At 56.4% G+C, this 16,456-nt stretch overlaps 1 protein-coding gene across 1 annotated transcript in view; it reads left to right on the top strand.

The window, feature by feature from the left end:
* The window catches only part of UCK2 (uridine-cytidine kinase 2), a 50,966-nt gene that overhangs the window by 14,541 nt on the left and 19,969 nt on the right, over nucleotides 1-16,456 (top strand). The gene's annotated exons all lie outside the window — the stretch shown is intronic.

Raw genomic sequence — 16,456 nt, 5'->3', positions numbered from 1 at the left:
CATCGCCCCCTGGCTTCTGGAGCTCCGGTTATTCAGAACTAGACGCTCATACCTGACCTCCCCAGCCCCCAACCACACACCTGCTGCACGGCCTGTCCTGAGCCTGCCCCTCTCCAGCCTTCCTGCAGCCTCCACGCCCACTCGGGGTCCCCTCACTTCTCTCTGAATTTCTCTTGAAATTGCCCCCCCTCCCCCACCCTACCCCCACCCCACCCCTGCATCCACTGCTTCCTGCCTTCCCTACTCTGCAGGGGCCAATTTTGCCAGCCGGACCTCCCTCACAGGGGCCCTCCCTTGCAGCATCTTCCACATGGCTGCTGCCCCTGCCCCGCCCCCGCCCCGCCCTGCCCCTGCCCCCGCCCCTGCCCCTCCCCTGAAATTCCTTAGTGGCCGCAGCCTCAGCCTGGCCTCCCACCCAGTCACTCCCGAGGGCCTCACCCAGCCTTCTCCGTCTCAGAGCTCATCTCCAGGCCTCCGCACCTCTGGATCTGTCCCTGCTTCTGCTTGACTTTCCCCTCCCCTCTAGTCTGTCCCTCCACCTCGCCTGGCCGAGGTTCCGTGCTGCGTCCCTCCCTCTGCCCTGCGTCCCGCCCTCTGCCCGCTGACTTGTTTTCCCACTTTCCCCGGGTCTGACCTCTGCGCTCACTGTGTCTAGAACATCCCAGGTGCTCAGAGTACTTGAGTGACTAACGAGGTTGTTGCTGTGAGTGTGGGGCTGAGTCATAGGGATTCATCTGGGTCATTTTTGTTTTCATGCTGCCACCAGAATTTGATCCGAAAAGTCACTCTGACATGGTTCTGGGTTGATGTGCTGCTGAGCTTCGTGGTAGTTGCTATGTGCGTGACCCGTAGACTCTGGTCGCCGTGCAGTGGCGGGAGGTGCCCTGTGCCCTGTGAGTGCACGTGGGAGCGGAAGGTGCCAGGACACCCGGCGGGGCGGCAGGGGCTGTGCACACCTGTTCTGGAACGGGGGAGTACAGAAAACTTCAGCCCTCAGCCTTGTGAATTTAAACACGACTCGCTTGTGGACAAGTCAGCTTAAACCCGTACTTACAACCACACCATGCTTTTCTTTCTTCCTTTTTAAAAAAATATATTTTTATTGATTTCAGAGAAGAAGGGAGAGGGGGAGAGACAGAAACATCAATGATGAGAGAGAATCATGGATCGGCTGCCTCCTGCACGCCCCCACTAGGGATCGAGCCCACAACCTGGGCAAGTGCCCTGACTGGGAATCCAACTGTGACCTCCTGGTTCATAGGTTGACACTCAACCACTGAGCCACGCTGGCCGGGCCAAACCATTGCTTTTTCTGTTGATCTCTTAGGCGGGTGTTTGCGGGGCAAGAAGTTGTTGGCTCAGGGGTTTTTAGGGGTAGCATGAGTTTTTAATTTATTAGGAAGAACTTTTATCACATTTCCCCTGCTCTTTCCCCCCTTCTTCTTTTTTTTAATCTTCACCTGGGGATATTTTTCCATTGATTTTTAGAGAGTGGAAGAGAGGGGGAGAGACATAGAGAAACATTGGTGTGATGTTGGAGAGACACGTGGATTGGTTGCCCCTCTGCACCTGCCCCGACTGGGCCGGGGATTGAGCCTGCAACCAAGGCACATGCCCTTGACCGGAATGGAACCTGGGACCCTTCAGTCTGAGGGTCGATGCTCTATCACCCAAGCGGTAACACCGAGGTACGTGCCCTTGACTGGAATCGAACCCGGGACCCTACAGTCTTCAGGCTGACACTCTATCCACCGAGCCAAACTGGCTGGGGCGATTCGTGTTTTAAAAACACACATTCACACTATTTCCTGATCGCCCCCTGCCGGGTCACGCTTTCTTTATTGACCGCCATTGTAAATGGTTAGGTCTTAACAGACTCTCCCCCTTCCTCTCGCTCCTCACACACGCACATCGGGGCTCGGTTCAAGCAGCAGGTAGCGGTTTAGTTCTGACGTGTACCTGCTCACGTTTTAGCTGCTGTTCTGAGTGGAAGAGAACGAGGGGGTTTGCTGATCTGCCGTTTGTTATGAGTGACGTTCGAGAGTGTCACGTGGTTGATTCTATTTAGATTTGTGACCCGCTCATTTTGCTCCTCGCATTCGTACAGCCGTTCTCGAATCTTCTAAAGAGTTGGTACAAAAAAAAGAATTGGTCGAAGCTAATGTTCTGGGAGAAACATGGGGCTGTAGGTGGACTGGGACTTGGGAGGAGAAGTGGCTGGTCTGCAGGTCTCCGTGGGCTCAGTGCTGGCTGCCCGCTCCATCCCCTCAGGCTGATGCCCTTCCCGGGGAGGAAGCCTCGGCTGCCTCTGCAGAGCGTGGGCCACGGGGCCTCCGGGGCAGTCAGACGGGGCGGGGGGGGGGGGGGGGGGGAGGGGAGGTGGGAGAATTCGGGGGCGGGGAACAGCTCAGCGCCCAGCAGGTCACCCCGTGACCTCCATGCCCACCTGTGTTTGCAAAGTAAAAGGAAAATGACGTCCCTAGTCCGACCCTTCCCGTCAGGCGTATTTATGACACGTTTCTGTCTTCATGAACAATCAACAAAACACGCCAAACATTTCCATTTCTGAAAGTATGACGCCTGCCGGCTGAATTCAGTGGGCGCTCCCTGCCCGCCCGCCCGCGTTGGCAGGCAGGGGCTTTCTCGGGAGGGCACCCCCACCCAGGCGAGGCCCTGCCCGCCTCCTCTGCAAGGCCCCCCGCCAGCGCATTCGGTGGACAGCTTCCTTCTCGCTTGTCCCCGGTGGACAGCTTCCTTTTCGCTCGTCCCCCGCTGTTCCCCAGTGAACAGTGGGAAGTCTTTGGGGGCCGCGGGGCCAGGTGTGGGCTTTGGCACAGCTGCCTGAGCGCCTCGCCCGCTGCACCCTCTGTGCCCCCTGCTGGCGCCTCACGTGGGGGCAGACGGGGGTCTCTCCTGGAGGCTCCACTTGCGCGCTCGGCTCTGAGTGCGCGCGGCTTCCGGAGCGGCCTGTGCCCAGCGACGTGACCGCAGTCTCATTCCCGAGGTCCCTTCTACAGCTCCATCCTCCGTGCGACGAGCTCGCGGTCAGCGCTCCCTGCTCTCTGGGAAAGGGGAGTTAGGGTCCCACTCCCGTCCCCCTTCGCTTTGGGGTTCCAGCGGTGAGGCAGAGCGTGCCCTGAGAGTGCCTGCGGGGAGGCAGGTGGCTGTCCTGCCTGAGACCACGGAGGAGCAGCCGCGTGGCCGCGAAGCCACCCCGGCCCAGGGCGGGTCGGGCGGTGCGGTCTGGATGTTACTAACGTCCCTCAGGGGTTCCCACGCGGCCCCTGGGAACGTCCCCTTGGGTTTCTCCCGTGGCCTGTGGGGCCTGATACCCCAGGAGCGGGCAGGCGGTTAAGGTCCCGGCACAGCCCCACCTGCACAGCTGCCACGGCCTCTGTGGTGGGCTGTGTCCCCGCCCCCTCTCAGCGGTACACTGTACATTGCTAACAGCCTCTTTAAAAACGTATCTTTTGAATCTCTTTAGATTTAGAAAACTGTGTTTTCCTGGATTTTGTACCCCCCCCCCCCCCGCCCCCCGGCTCTGCATCTCTGCTGGTCCGGAGATAGTGCCTCACTGTACTGCAGTTCTCAGCGTCCTCTCCCCCGTTCTCCTGCAGCCCCCCCCCCGCCCCCCCCGCCCCCCCCCCCCCACACACACCTTAGGAGAACATAATGGGAAGATTTTTACTGGGTTGAGGGTCTGCGGAATGCTTGCTGGGCACCTGCACCCGGGGCACTGGGAGGAGGAGGATGGACCGTGTGTGGGGGTGACCTTGCCACTTGGCAGCCCCAAGCAGCCACAGTGCAGCGTGCTTGTGGGGCGATGTTTTCTCCCTCTTTTGCACGGTCCTGCCGTGGAGGGCTGGGCACTTGTCACCTAAAGGGACGGGCATGGGTTTTCTGTGGGATGACGCAGACTGGGGTAGGAGGGCGCAGCAGCCCTGTCCGCAGGCCTCCGGGGGAGGTTAGAGGCGGTGAGCCAGGCTTTCGGAATTCACTTCCTGGTGCCTGTGCGGCCCTGCCTGAGTCTCCATGCATCTTGCAGCAAAGATGCCCCCGGAGACGGAGCTCATCTGGAGCATCAGGCCCTGCCTCCTTGCATCTTGTTTCAGAGCAGCTCACGGTGTGCACGCTCCGAGCCCCGGATGTGAGGGTGGCCCTGCTTTCGCACATGGATGAGTGCCTTCCCAGTGTTGCATTTCCTGTCAAGGACCCCCAGAACCTCTGTCAGCTGAATCGCACCTCCCGGGTTCCCCCTGACTGCTGCACACGCAGGCCGGTGCACTGTGTCTCTTGGAACCTGCGTTGGGTGGCGCGCTGGAGGCCACTGTGTCCGAGGTGGCAGGTGGAGGCAGGGCCACCCGTCATGGAGAAGGTGGAGGTCCCAGCACAGCGGTGGGTGGGAACATCTTGTCCCCGGGCAGCAGGGGGCGCTGGGCAGAGGCACGTGGTAGAGAGAGGAGATGCTGAGCCTGCTCTCGCATTTCCTTTTTAAAAAAATATATATTTTTATTGATTTCAGAGAGGAAGGGAGAGGGAGATAGAAACATCTATGAGAGAGAATCATGGATCGGCTGCCTCCTGTGTGCCCCCTACTGAGTATCAAGCCGGCAACCCAGGCATGTGCCCAGACCGGGAATCGAACCTGGGACCTCCTGGTGCATGGGACGGTGCTCATCCACTGAGCCATGCTGGCTGGGCCCCCTCGCCGTTTGCCATCACCTGTGAAGTGGGAGGTGTCTGTAGCACCCGGGGATTGAGAGAATAACGTGGAAAGACTCTAGCACGGAGATGTTTTTAAACCAAAGAACTGTCTGTGCACCCCGTGTGTGGAAGGGTTAGGGCTAGGTGCGTGTGCTGTAACGTGCACCGCGTCACAGTGGATGCTGACCCCACGCTCCGCGGTCAGCCTCTGCCCCAAGCTCACGGCGCGCGGGCGACAGGCCACACGAAGCTTCTCTCTGAAACCTGGTTTCTCAGCTGATGGGGGCCCATCGCAGCGGCCGGCAGCTCAGCGCCGGGGTGCACCTGCCGCACTGCATGTCTGTCTCATGCCTAGAACTTGGCATTTTAGGTGTTGCATGAGTTTTGTGTGTTGTCTTTAATTTCCCCCCTAAGACACTTGAGATGAGCTTTAAAGGCGCTGAACTTAAAAACATAAACCCCTTTTAACACTCCACGCGTGGCTCTTAGCCGCCATTCCGTGTGTGTGTGTGTGTGTGTGTGTGTGTGTGTGTGTACCCTCACTGGCCGAGGTGACCCTCAGAACAGACCTGGAGGGGGCCGGTAAGGGAGCGAGGGGCCGGTGAGGGAGCGAGGAGCTGTGACACGAGGTGGTTGTGTTTACTCGGCCGGGTGGTGATTCACTGTTAACCTCCCGAACTCCAGCTCTGGGCGTGTCTCGGGAGCCGGAGCACTTTCACGGGGAAATGAACTAGAGAGCGGTGCCGCTGCGTGGCCGCTGCAGGTGTCAGCGGGGACGTAGCTAGAGCCTGGGGATTGAGGCTCTGCGAGGACACAGCCCTCCCCGACTCTGGGACCGGACTGTCGTTAACGTTTGGGGACGCGCAGATGCAGCCGAGACTCAGAAGGCTCAGAAGGCGGTCCATCGCCCTGGCTTCGTTCTCTGCACAGAGCGTGTGTTCAGGCTGTGCGGTCACGAGCTCTCTGTACCTGCTCTCCCGTGCTCGGAGGTCACCCACCGCGTGGGAGCGGGTGGGGAGCCTCCTCGCCCTGCTTGAATCCACAGTAGGCGAAGGCTCAGCCCTGAGTGCCTTCCCGGGCGCACACGCGGCAGGCGGGGCGGTGCGAGCCTGTTCTCCGTGAGTCCTTGTTTCTGCGAGCTGCTGAGCACATCCAGGTGGCAGGCGGGCTGTGTCCCTGTCCAGGCACGCACCGATGAGTCAGGCTGGGCCGAGGACAGATGGCTGGTGTAGGGATGACGGTGCAGTGAGTGAGCGCGTGGCTCGGTGCAGAGCGTGGCGGCGACACCCACAGGAGCCGTGACTGCTGGGGGGGGGGGGGCAGGCACTGGGAGTGACGGCTTCAGGTGGAGTCGGCCAGATTGGAACGGGGTGGGATCACGGGCTGGCGTTGCAGATGGAACTGCAGGGCTGGGAACAGCGTGTGTGCTCACTCCAAGGCGTGGCGGGCGAGAGGCAGGAGCAGCAGGGCATGGCCCCGTGTGCCAAGAGGCACTTGAGTGGCGGCCGGCGGCCCCTGGGCACCACCTGTTCCTCAGCTGCTGCCCTGCTGGCGCTGGTGTCCTCCGGCCTCCTGCCTCCCCCGCCCGCTCTGCCTGAGCCGCCCATGTTGGCCTCCCACACTAACTGGCCAGATGCCCTCCGCCCCCAGGCGCGGGACCTGCTCCGGGCCTTGGCCTCTGGATTCGCCCTCTGAGAACGGAGGAAGGTGGGTTTGGTGGGAGGACTGGAGAAGGGTTGGTCTCTCCAGGCCGGCAGAGAAGCCCCAGTTAGGGTCCCAGGTGGGTGCGAGGCGCTGCTGGCTTCCATTGTGTGTTCCGGCCACTGCAAGGGGCGTGTAAGCATACAGAGCGGCCTGTTCACTTCCATCCCGAGGTGCGAGATCCCGGTCCTGTTTCAGGGGAGAGAGTGGAGGCTCAGGGGCCTAGGGAACCTGTCCTGGGTGCTCAGCCGATGGGGATGGAACCAGGGGTTCACCTGTGGCCTGTCCAGCCCTTCCCGCATGCCGGTGCCTCCCGCGTCTGTCGGTGCTGCCCTGGTGCCGGGCGGAGAGCGGCTGCGGTTCCCGTCTGCGCCCTGGCAGCCTTGCCTACGTCAGCTGCTTTGCTGGCAGGTGGATGAGGGAGCAGCCAGCTGTTCTCTGAGGCCTGGAGCCGGTCCCTGGAGAGAGTGGCCAGGTCCAGGGAGGTTATGCCAGGCCCTGCAGCACAAGTGTCGGCATGCCGCAGAACGTGCTGAGTCAGCAGCTCCGAGCCCCAGGCTGTGGGTACAAGTGGTTGCTGCCCCGGCCTGGTGCCACCCTCAGCCGGAGGCTCAGCTGCAGGTGTGCCCGGGCAGTGGTCCTTCCTTACCTCCCAGCTGTCCACAGTGGCCAGGCCAGGCGCCCTCCCTGCAGATGCATCCCCGATGGGGCCCGGTGGCCCGGAGTACCGGGCACCAGCTCGTCCAAAGCTGCGAGCGGGGCTGTGGGGGCCGAGGCTGTTTGAGTCCCATCTTCCAAGACCTCGGGGGCTTTGTGAGCAAAGTGAGTGTCTGAAGGGCAGGACCCAGCCCGGCTCAGGTGGTCGGGGTTGGTCAGTCCCCTCCTGCCAGATTGCTTTCCGTTGCTGACAACACGTTAACAGCCGTGTGGTTTGAAGAATGAAAAAGATGAGACGGTTCCCTGAGTGGAGACCAGAGGACACAGGCTGTGTCTGCTGGGAGACTGATGACACCTGCACGGAGCCAGGCTCTCCGAGGGGCCATCCTCCCGTCCCCCCCTGGCCGCCAAGAGTGGTGGCTGACACGGGCGCCCCCCCCGGTTTTCTGGAGAGGAGCCCCTGGAGTCCAGAGCCGGCATCTTCCTCCCGGTAGCAGGTTCCTGCCTGATTGGTTAACTCTGGCTGCTGTCTGATTGGTTAACCCTGGCTGCTGTCTGATTGGTTAACTCTGGCTGCTGTCTGATTGGTTAACCCTGGCTGCTGTCTGATTGGTTAACTCTGGCTGCTGTCTGATTGGTTAACTCTGGCTGCTGTCTGATTGGTTAACCAGCTTGTCCCGCGGCCCCAGCTCTGTCAGTCACCTGCCCCGGGCCCAGGGCTGTGAACCTGGCCGGCACCTCGGGCCTGACAGCTCCTGTAACAGGACCGACCGCCCCCCTCGGGCCGCCCAGGGCTGCGGCCTCCTGGCCCCAGGTCCTCTTCTGTGGGCTGCTGCGGGGAGCACGGGCTTTCGCCTGCATGGGTCACGGCACCGTCACCTGTTCTGTGGGGCAGACCCCCTCATGGACTTTCACCGGCACCCGCCGACCCCTGACTCCGTGAGGGCGGTCGCGCCGCAGGGCGCTTGTGGTGGGCACCCCCGCTCCTGTTGCGGGCTGTGCGGGCCGCCTGCCGTTCTGGACCCGCATTCTTTCTCCACCTCGTCCCGCCGTCCCTGGGCTGTCATCAGCCTCCACACCACCACTGCCGGGCTGCCTTTTCCCTGCTGAAGTCTCCCCACTGTTGCTGCAAGGAGAGAGGGGGCCACCCTCAGAGCTGGCTGCCCCTGCCATGGTGCGTCGTGTCTCACAGCCAGCCCCTTCTCAGTCTTACCTAACGTCTCCTCACTTCCCTTCCCTCGGGCTTGTTGGGGTCCTGGGATCGTGATGACAAACCAAGATCTGAGTCACAGGACCCGCCTCCATCCCTCCCACCTCCCCAGGTGGACGCAGGGGCTGGAAACTCACTGGTTTTTGTTTTAAAAGAAGAAAAGAGAAACAGCAAATACAATTTGTGTCTTACAGCAGTGAAATGAACTAGCTGCAGTTTATGGAATGCTGAGTACTTGTCACAGGAGGGGATCTGACCTGCGCCCTGCAGATGGAGAAGCTGGGGCTGGAGGGTCCCGGCCCGAGAGCCTGTGTCCTGCTCGGTGCTGCCCCGCCTCCAGGGAGCACGGGCCGCTTTCCTGATGTCACTGGCGGTTTCCGTAAATCATGTCCTCGCTGTCAGCGAGCTGATGGAGAATGGGGGTGGCGCTGGGAGGTGGAGCCTTCGTCCGTCTTTATTCATAAACGCTCCCTCCCGAAGGCCTTTGCTTGTGGGAGGGAAAGTCCTCCCGCTGGCCCTGGTAGCGACCCTCGCTGAGCCCTCGGTGCCCGCAGTCTCTTCACGGGCGTGTCCCTCATTTTCCGTTTCCTTCCTTCCTCCGAGGAGTCTCGGTGACACAGTTCTCGGAAGCTCGACCTTCGCCTGGGCTCCGAGTGGCCCTTCCTGCAGCGGCACAAACACTCCTTGGAGAGTGGCGGCCTCGGCCGTCGAGGCCAGGACCTCGGTAGGGCTGCCGCCTGCCGCATCCCCGGTGCTCCGTGCACCTGCCGATGGCGAATTCGGGCGCCTGGAGCCCGAGGCCCCCTGCAGCCTGCGTCTGGCCGGGCTCCGTGGGGCGGCCCCTTTCAGGAGCAGCACTTGGGAAAACGTCGTTTCAGGGAGAAGATCGGAACCTCCAGGCGGCCCTTGCTTCTGTAGGAGCGGTGAGTGCGTGGACCTGAGACGCACGGCCGCTCTTCCTTAACTGCCCGAGTGGCCGCCCTCAGAGCCGCCCGGCGGGTGCAGCTGCGGCTCACAGTCCCGTGTCGCTGCAGAATGGCCTGGACAGGACACACCTTTAAATGACGGTAAAACCGCGTGCAGAGACACTCACCATGGTTCCCGCGGCCCTTCCACTGGAAACGCGGAGGAAAAGCTGCTTAGATTTGTGTGTAAAAACACAGAGCGAAGACCTGTGAGTGAGGCTCTCCCTGTAGGACGAGCAAAGCGTGACTTAAGCCGGGGACCGTGGCAGGCAGCCGGCCGCAGAGGGTCCTGTCATGGAAGGCTCAGCAGTGCGCGGCCTTCCTCCCAGCGGCCGCTCCTTAGCACTGCGGGTTTTTCGTCTGGTTCTCCATTGTCCGGCCACCCCTGGGGCGTGGGAAGCGTGTAAGAATGTGCGAGCCTGTGGGCTCGAGGGAGGAACGTGCTGCTTGCCGAGGGGTGTCCGTTTGCAGGGCTGCCCTGCCCGGTGCCAGGCCTCAGGTGTGCCGTGGTCTGCTGCGCACGGGGAGGGGGGGAAGGGGGGGACACTGAGCGCTGTGCGTGCCTGAGGGCTTCCGGGGACGCACAGGACTCACGTGGGCTGGATTTCCACCTGAATCTGAGCTGCAGCGGCCTTATCCTCTCTTTGTAGACGGATGTTTATCTGACCCGCAGCACGGGGTGAACGGGCATTAGACGCTATGCTGGGGACCTGGTCCTCACGCGTTTGGATGGAAAACTGTCCCCATTTTTGTACAGTCCGCAAACTGCCGGTGGCCACGTGTTTGTAAGTGGGGACATGTCGTAGGGTGTTTTGTAAAGAAGGAGACACGCTTTTCCAGCCAGGGCCTTCGTGGAGGTAAACGAGAAGCCGTCATTGGAGCCAGATGCGAAGAAAGCCTGCTCAGCATTCGTGTTGGACGTGACCTCCGTGTGGCGGAGCCTGAATAACCTCCCGCGGGGTGATCTGGGGGCGCGGACGCAGTAAGCTCTGGCTTGCAGGCGGGTGCTCTGTGGTAGGACACGCTCCGAGATGTCTGGGAAGCATGCAAGGTGTGTGTCAGTTACGTGGTGCTGTTTACCGTGGCAGTCGCCTGGCGTGTGCTATAAAAATGTCATGTCGTTTACGTTTTAGTATTTCCTGCCTTACATTTCCAACAGCCAGGTAAGTGACCCACACATCAGGGTCCTGGGCCTGCCACCTGTTTTTGTGCATTCTTTGGCCTTTGTCTCGGTCAGACGCAGTGCCAAATGGGAATAGGAAACCACAGAATATTTTCCACCCCAGCCGAGCGCGCCCTGCCCATGGAGACGAGCGCGGCCTTCCTCTCAGCGGCCGCTCCTTAGGACTGCGAATAGTGATTGAAAAACAAACAACATTTCACAAACAAGTCACCATATTATTTTTGCAGGTATCAGTAACATGTATGGGTTTGGACCTTTTTCTGCTTGAGCCTTGTCATTTGGTGTGTAAAATATAATTAAAGTATTATAAAGAAGAGAAAACTGATATATGTGTGTGTGTGTGTGTGTGTGTGTATTGTATATATATATATACACACACTATTGATTTCAGAGAGGAAGGGAAAGGGGGAGAGAGATGTAAACATCAGTGATGAGAGAGAATCATTGATTGGCTGCCTCCTGCACGCCCCCTACTGGGGACCAAGCCTGCAACGGAAGCATGTGCCCTCAACGGGAATTGAGCCGTTAACCTCCTGGTTCATAGGTTGATGCTCAGCCACTGAGCACGCTGGCTGGGCTGATTTATACTTCCTTTGCCCAGACCTAACTGTTGTTAAAACTGTGCTACTTCTTTTTGAACTTTAATATATATACATCCATGGAACTTACTTTGTGTTTTGGACAGAATTGAGGAAAAACAGTTCTGTGTTTTAGTTTTTTAAACTTCATGCATCTGAGCATCTTCCCATGTTGCCAGATAACCTTGGTCAGCATGACCTGGCAGCGGTGTAAGGTTTCGTGTGCGACGTGCCAAGATGCGTGTGGCCAGTCCCACCGCCGTCCTGGCTGACCAGGCAGGTTCTCGTCGGCTCTGCATTGACGGACATCTGCGTCAGTTATTTTATTCCTTTAATTACTTCACTAGAAGACGCCGCCAGAACTTGAATTATTGGTTAAAGGGATGAATGTTTTTATCCTCTTGCCTAATTGTGCAGACTCCTTGGGGCCTGCTGCTGGGACAGCAGGTTCCTGGCTCCGCGAGCTGCAGGGGTGGTCAGAGCTGGTGTCCTTGCTTTGTTGGGGCGGGGGGTTGGTGTTCTTTTCTCACTCCGTCCTTTTTATATATTCCTCATGTTTCTCGTGTAGAAAGAAGGACCTGTATTGTCTTGTCTTTTCTAACCTCACTCCCACTGAGAAAAGCCAGCCCTGGCTGTCCGTTCCATTTCAGTAGGAAACTTCAAACGCAGCGCCCACTGAGAAGACAGTGCGGGGACCTGAGAGGGGGACCCGGGACAAAGCCTGGGAGAGGGGGTGGGGACCGTCGTGGCTGATCATCAGCCTGCCGCCATCAGGAGGTGCAGACTTCCTGCGGCTCTCAATTCTGTGGAGGAGAAGGCCAAGCTTAAGGCTTCCTTCCGCCAGCTCCTCACCCTCCTGCATCGCTGCCCCCCCAGCCTCTGCAGCTGAGACCTGGGGTGCTGAGACCTGGGGTGCTGCTGGGAACCAGGATGGGGGCCGGGGAGGGGCAAGGTGGGGTGGGAGCCAAGGTGCTCTCAGGAGCTTCCGTTTGGGTCTCCTGGAAGAGGAAGTCGCTGGGATGTGCCAGGGCCCACGCACCTCTGCAGGGCTTGGCTGGTAACTAGTAATGCAAGCTGTTGCCTTTCTTATTGTCTTTGCTGCCGAGAGAATGACTTTTATAGCCGAGGAAAGGGTTGTATGACAGGGTCTCTCTCCCTTCTCTGCCCCCTGCCCCCATCATGGTTCCCACATGCGACTTTTCGGCACTCTGAACCTGAACCTGAACTGGGACGTGGGCTTAGTGTACTGATTGAGGGCTTGACCCTGGCACAAGTGTACAAAGACTAATGAGATAAGCTCCTTGCTCTCAACGTGCGTAGCTTAGAGGAGAGCAGTAATGTAAATAGATTTTTAAAAATTTATTTTATAACTTTGTGGTTTTTTAAAAATATATTTTTATTGGTTTCAGAGAGGAAGGGAGAGGGAGAGAGAGTTAGAAACATCAATGAGTAGAGAGAACCATTGATCGGCTGCCTCCTGCACACTCCACACTGGGGATCAAGCCTGCAACCCCAGGCATGTGCCCTGACTGGGAATCGAACCATGACCCTCTGGTTCACAGGTCGATGCTCAAGCAATGAGCCATGCTGGCTGGACTCATTCTACTTTCTGTCTCTACGAATTTCACTGCCCCAGGGACCTTAGTAAGTGCAATCTCATGGTATTTGTCCTTCTGTGACAGCCTTATTTTATTTAGTTTAATTTCTTGAGGAATTATCTCGACGTTCATCCACATTATAGCATGTGTCAAAGCTTCCTTCCTTTTCAGAGTGAGGAGATATTCCACTGTAGGCTTTGGCCTCCTCTGGTTTATCCATTCATCTGTCAGCACACACTGGCTCCACCGGTTGGCCCTTGTGAAAACGCCGCTGTGAACGATGGTGGACAGATACCTGTTTCCTGCTCCCAGTTCTTTGGGTTATACCTAGAAGTGGGTTGCTGGGTCAGGTGATGGCTCTGTGCTTCATTTTTAGGGGAATCGCTGTACTGTTAGCACAGTGGCCATACCATTTTGTGTTCCCACCAGCAATGCACAGACGCCCAATTTCCCCACATCTTCACTAACCCTTGTGAGTTTTGATTTTTTCTTCTTATAACAGTCATCCTACTGGGTGTGAAGAGATGGCTCATTGTGGTTTTGATTTGCATTTCCTAATGCGGAGTGATGTTGAGCATCTTTTCACGTGCTTCTTGGCCATTTACACATATTCTTGGGAGAAATACCAGTTCTTCTGGCCCATTTTATAGTGAGGTCTTTTGGGTTGAGTTGTCGGAGTTCTTTGTGTATTCCAGATGCCAACTCCCTATCTGATACGTGATTTGCACACATTTCCTCCCATTCCTTAGGTTGCTTTTTTACTGTGTTGCTAGTTTCCTTTGATGACAAAAGTCTTTAATTTTGAAGAAGTCCGTCATATTTAATTTTCTTTTGTTGCCTTGGGTTTAGTATCTTGTTCAAGCAATCATTGCTGAACCCAATGACATGCTGCCCTCCTGTTTTTTTCCTAAGTTTTAAAATTTCAACTCTTGTGTTTAGGCCTTTGATCGAATTCGAGTTACTTTTTCCGTATTCTTTTTTTTTTCTTCTCTCTTTAAAATATATTTTATTGATTTTTTTTACAGAGAGGAAGAGAGAGGGATAGAGAGTTAAAAACGTCGATCAGCTGCCTCTTGCACACCCCCTACTGGGGATGTGCCCGCAACCAAGGTACATGCCCTTGACCGGAATCGAACCCGGGACCCCTGAGTCCACAGGCCGACGCTCTATCCACTGAGCCAAACCGGCTTCGGCACTTTTTCCGTATTCTGTAAGATAATACGAATACGATTTGTTAAACCTCATTTTAATATGTGGGAGGAGATGCGTTCTGTCTGACCGGACGGCTCTGGGCTGGTTCCTGGAGCTCTGCAGGAGCCGGGCAGGTGAGGAGGGGGGAAAAGGAGATCGAGGTGAGGGGAGAAACACGGTATTCAACGTGCGTCTTCATCCCTGCCTCCACGTGTGTATGTACTGTTTACCGAAGGCTGTGGGGCTGGAACTTCCCGCTGCTCCTCGGGGTGTGTGTGTGTGTGTGTGCGCGTGTGTGTGTGTGCGTGCGTGTGTGTGCGCGCGTGTGTGTGTGCGTGCGTGCGTGTGTGTGCGCTTGTTTCAGCTCCTTGTCGTGGGGAGCAGCAGGCTTGCCCCCCTTCACCGGACACCCTGGGGGTGTTTTGAAGAAAGGTGACTTGACAGATGGCTTCCCCTCCGGTGGCCCCTAACCCGCCACAGGTTCCTGCCCTGACACTGGCGCCCGCGCACGGTTCTGTGGGTGCAGCTGTGGGCCAGAGGTTGCACGCGGATCCCGTGTCTCTTTCCGGCCGATTCCAGAGGGACCCAGGTGCTTCTGTAACTGCCTGTGCGCCGGAAGCTCCGACAGCCCCCCCCCCCCACCCCCCCGCATCTCATTTCCGTCCGTTGCCGCCCTCTGCGCTCCTGGGCTGGCCACTGGCCTCAGGTTCAGGGTCAGCAGCCGCTGGGTTGGTGCCCTCTGCTGTTCCGCCGTTGTTCTGGTTGGGATCTTGGGCAGGAAAGGGGAAAAGGGCGAGGGACACTCAGGAGAAGAAAATGTAGGGGAATTTATTATAAATTTTTAAAATTTAATTTTTTTTTAAAATATATTTTATTGATTTTCTACAGAGAGGAAGAGAGAGGGATAGAGAGCCAGAAACATCGATGAGAGAGAAACATCGATCAGCTGCCTCCTGCACACCCCCTACTGGGGATGTGCCCGCAACCAAGGAACATGCCCTTGACCGGAATCGAACCCGGGACCCTTGAGTCCGAAGGCCGACGCTCTATCCACTGAGCCAAACCGGTTTCGGCTGATTTAATTTATTTTTTAATCCTCACCCAAGAATACTTTTTCCATTGAAAGAGAGTGGAAGGGAAAGAGGAGGGGGAGGGAAACATCGACATGAGAGAGACACACTGTTTGCCTCCTGCAGGTGCCCTGACTGGGGCCGGGGATGGAACCTACAACTGAGATACATGCCCTTGACCGGGAGTCGAACCAGAGACCCTGCCGGTCAACTCTCTAACCACTGAGCAACCAGCCAGGGCGAATTTATTGTAAATTTCCGCAGGTGAGAGTTTTTTCTAAATATAACAGAAGCACATTACAAGATTAATCAATTTAACTACATCAATAAAAATTTTCTCCAGAGAACATCACTTTAAAGTAAAAAGACAGCCCAGCCGGCATGGCTCAGTGGTTGAGTGTCGAACTATGAACCAGGAGGTCACGGTTCCGTTCCCAGTCAGGGCACATGCCCGGGTTGTGGGCTCGGTCCCCGGTGTGGGGCATGCAGGAGGCAGCTGGTCAAAGATTCTCTCTCATCATTGATGTTTCTCTCTCTCCTTCTCCCTCTCTGGTCAATAAAAAATATATTAAAAGTAAAAATTAACTAAAACAATAAAGTAAAAAGACAGTTAACTGGAAAAAAACATTTGTGATATAAATGAGAAATGGCCAATTTTCTTGACATATAAAGAGCTTTTATAAATCAATAAGAAAAAAAATAACCAGAAAAAGAAAAGCAGAAAGCTTTTCAGCATATAAACATGTTTATCCTCACTTAAAATCGGCAAATTTAACAGATAGCATTAAGTTAGATATCATTAAGGGTACGGGGAAATGGGTGTATGGAAATCATTGATTTTGGGGGCTAGCTGGGCTTGTGTATGGACATTTTAAAAAATGCAGGTTCTTTGCCTTAGCAAATCTATTAACGTGCATCCTACAGGTATATACATGCACCCATGTCTAAAGCTTGTTTTAGAAAAGTTAGGCACGATGTAGATGCCCTTTGGTGGAGTGGTGGGCTTCCTTCATATGAGGAATACTATACAGCTCTGAAAAAGGAGAGGTTCTTGTCTGTACCGATGGGATGATCTTCGAGCACATGAGTGTAATGAGGTGCAGATAGCACTGCGTTAGAGTCTGTGTTTGAGGAGTGTACGCACACCCATGTTGTCATGTGCAGTGACCCCTCTGCAAGGCTGTGCGTGAAACGGAAAACAGGCCGCCAAGCAGTCAGACAGAGGCTGGGGTAGGTCGGGATAGAGGCGGACTTTGTATTCTCTACCTTTTCAGTTTTGTACCACGTTGGAGGTGTTGCCTCTTGTGGCCTGGAAAGGGGTAATAGAAATAAATAAAGTTGTGAGAACTACAAAAAAAAGAAGCCAGACTTGCAGCTCAGGATTCAGATCACCAAGATAGAACAATGAGGCCAAACGGCAGAATTCCGAGCTAGAGAAAGAATGGCGTTGTGTACAGTTTTATAGGCGCAAAAACTGTAAAACAAAAGGGCAACTGAGTTACAGAATAAACAGCTTCCCAATAGACTGTGTCCGGGAAATACTTGTATAAATGAAAATTAAGGGGTCTTAGCGAAGAGAGCCATTTTTAAAAATGACTT

Source organism: Cnephaeus nilssonii (genome assembly GCF_951640355.1).
Source record: "Cnephaeus nilssonii genome assembly, chromosome: 21".
NCBI classification, from domain to species: Eukaryota; Metazoa; Chordata; class Mammalia; order Chiroptera; family Vespertilionidae; genus Cnephaeus; species Cnephaeus nilssonii.
The sequence above is the reverse complement of the archived record's forward strand: the minus strand, read 5'-3'. Positions and strand labels throughout refer to the sequence as shown.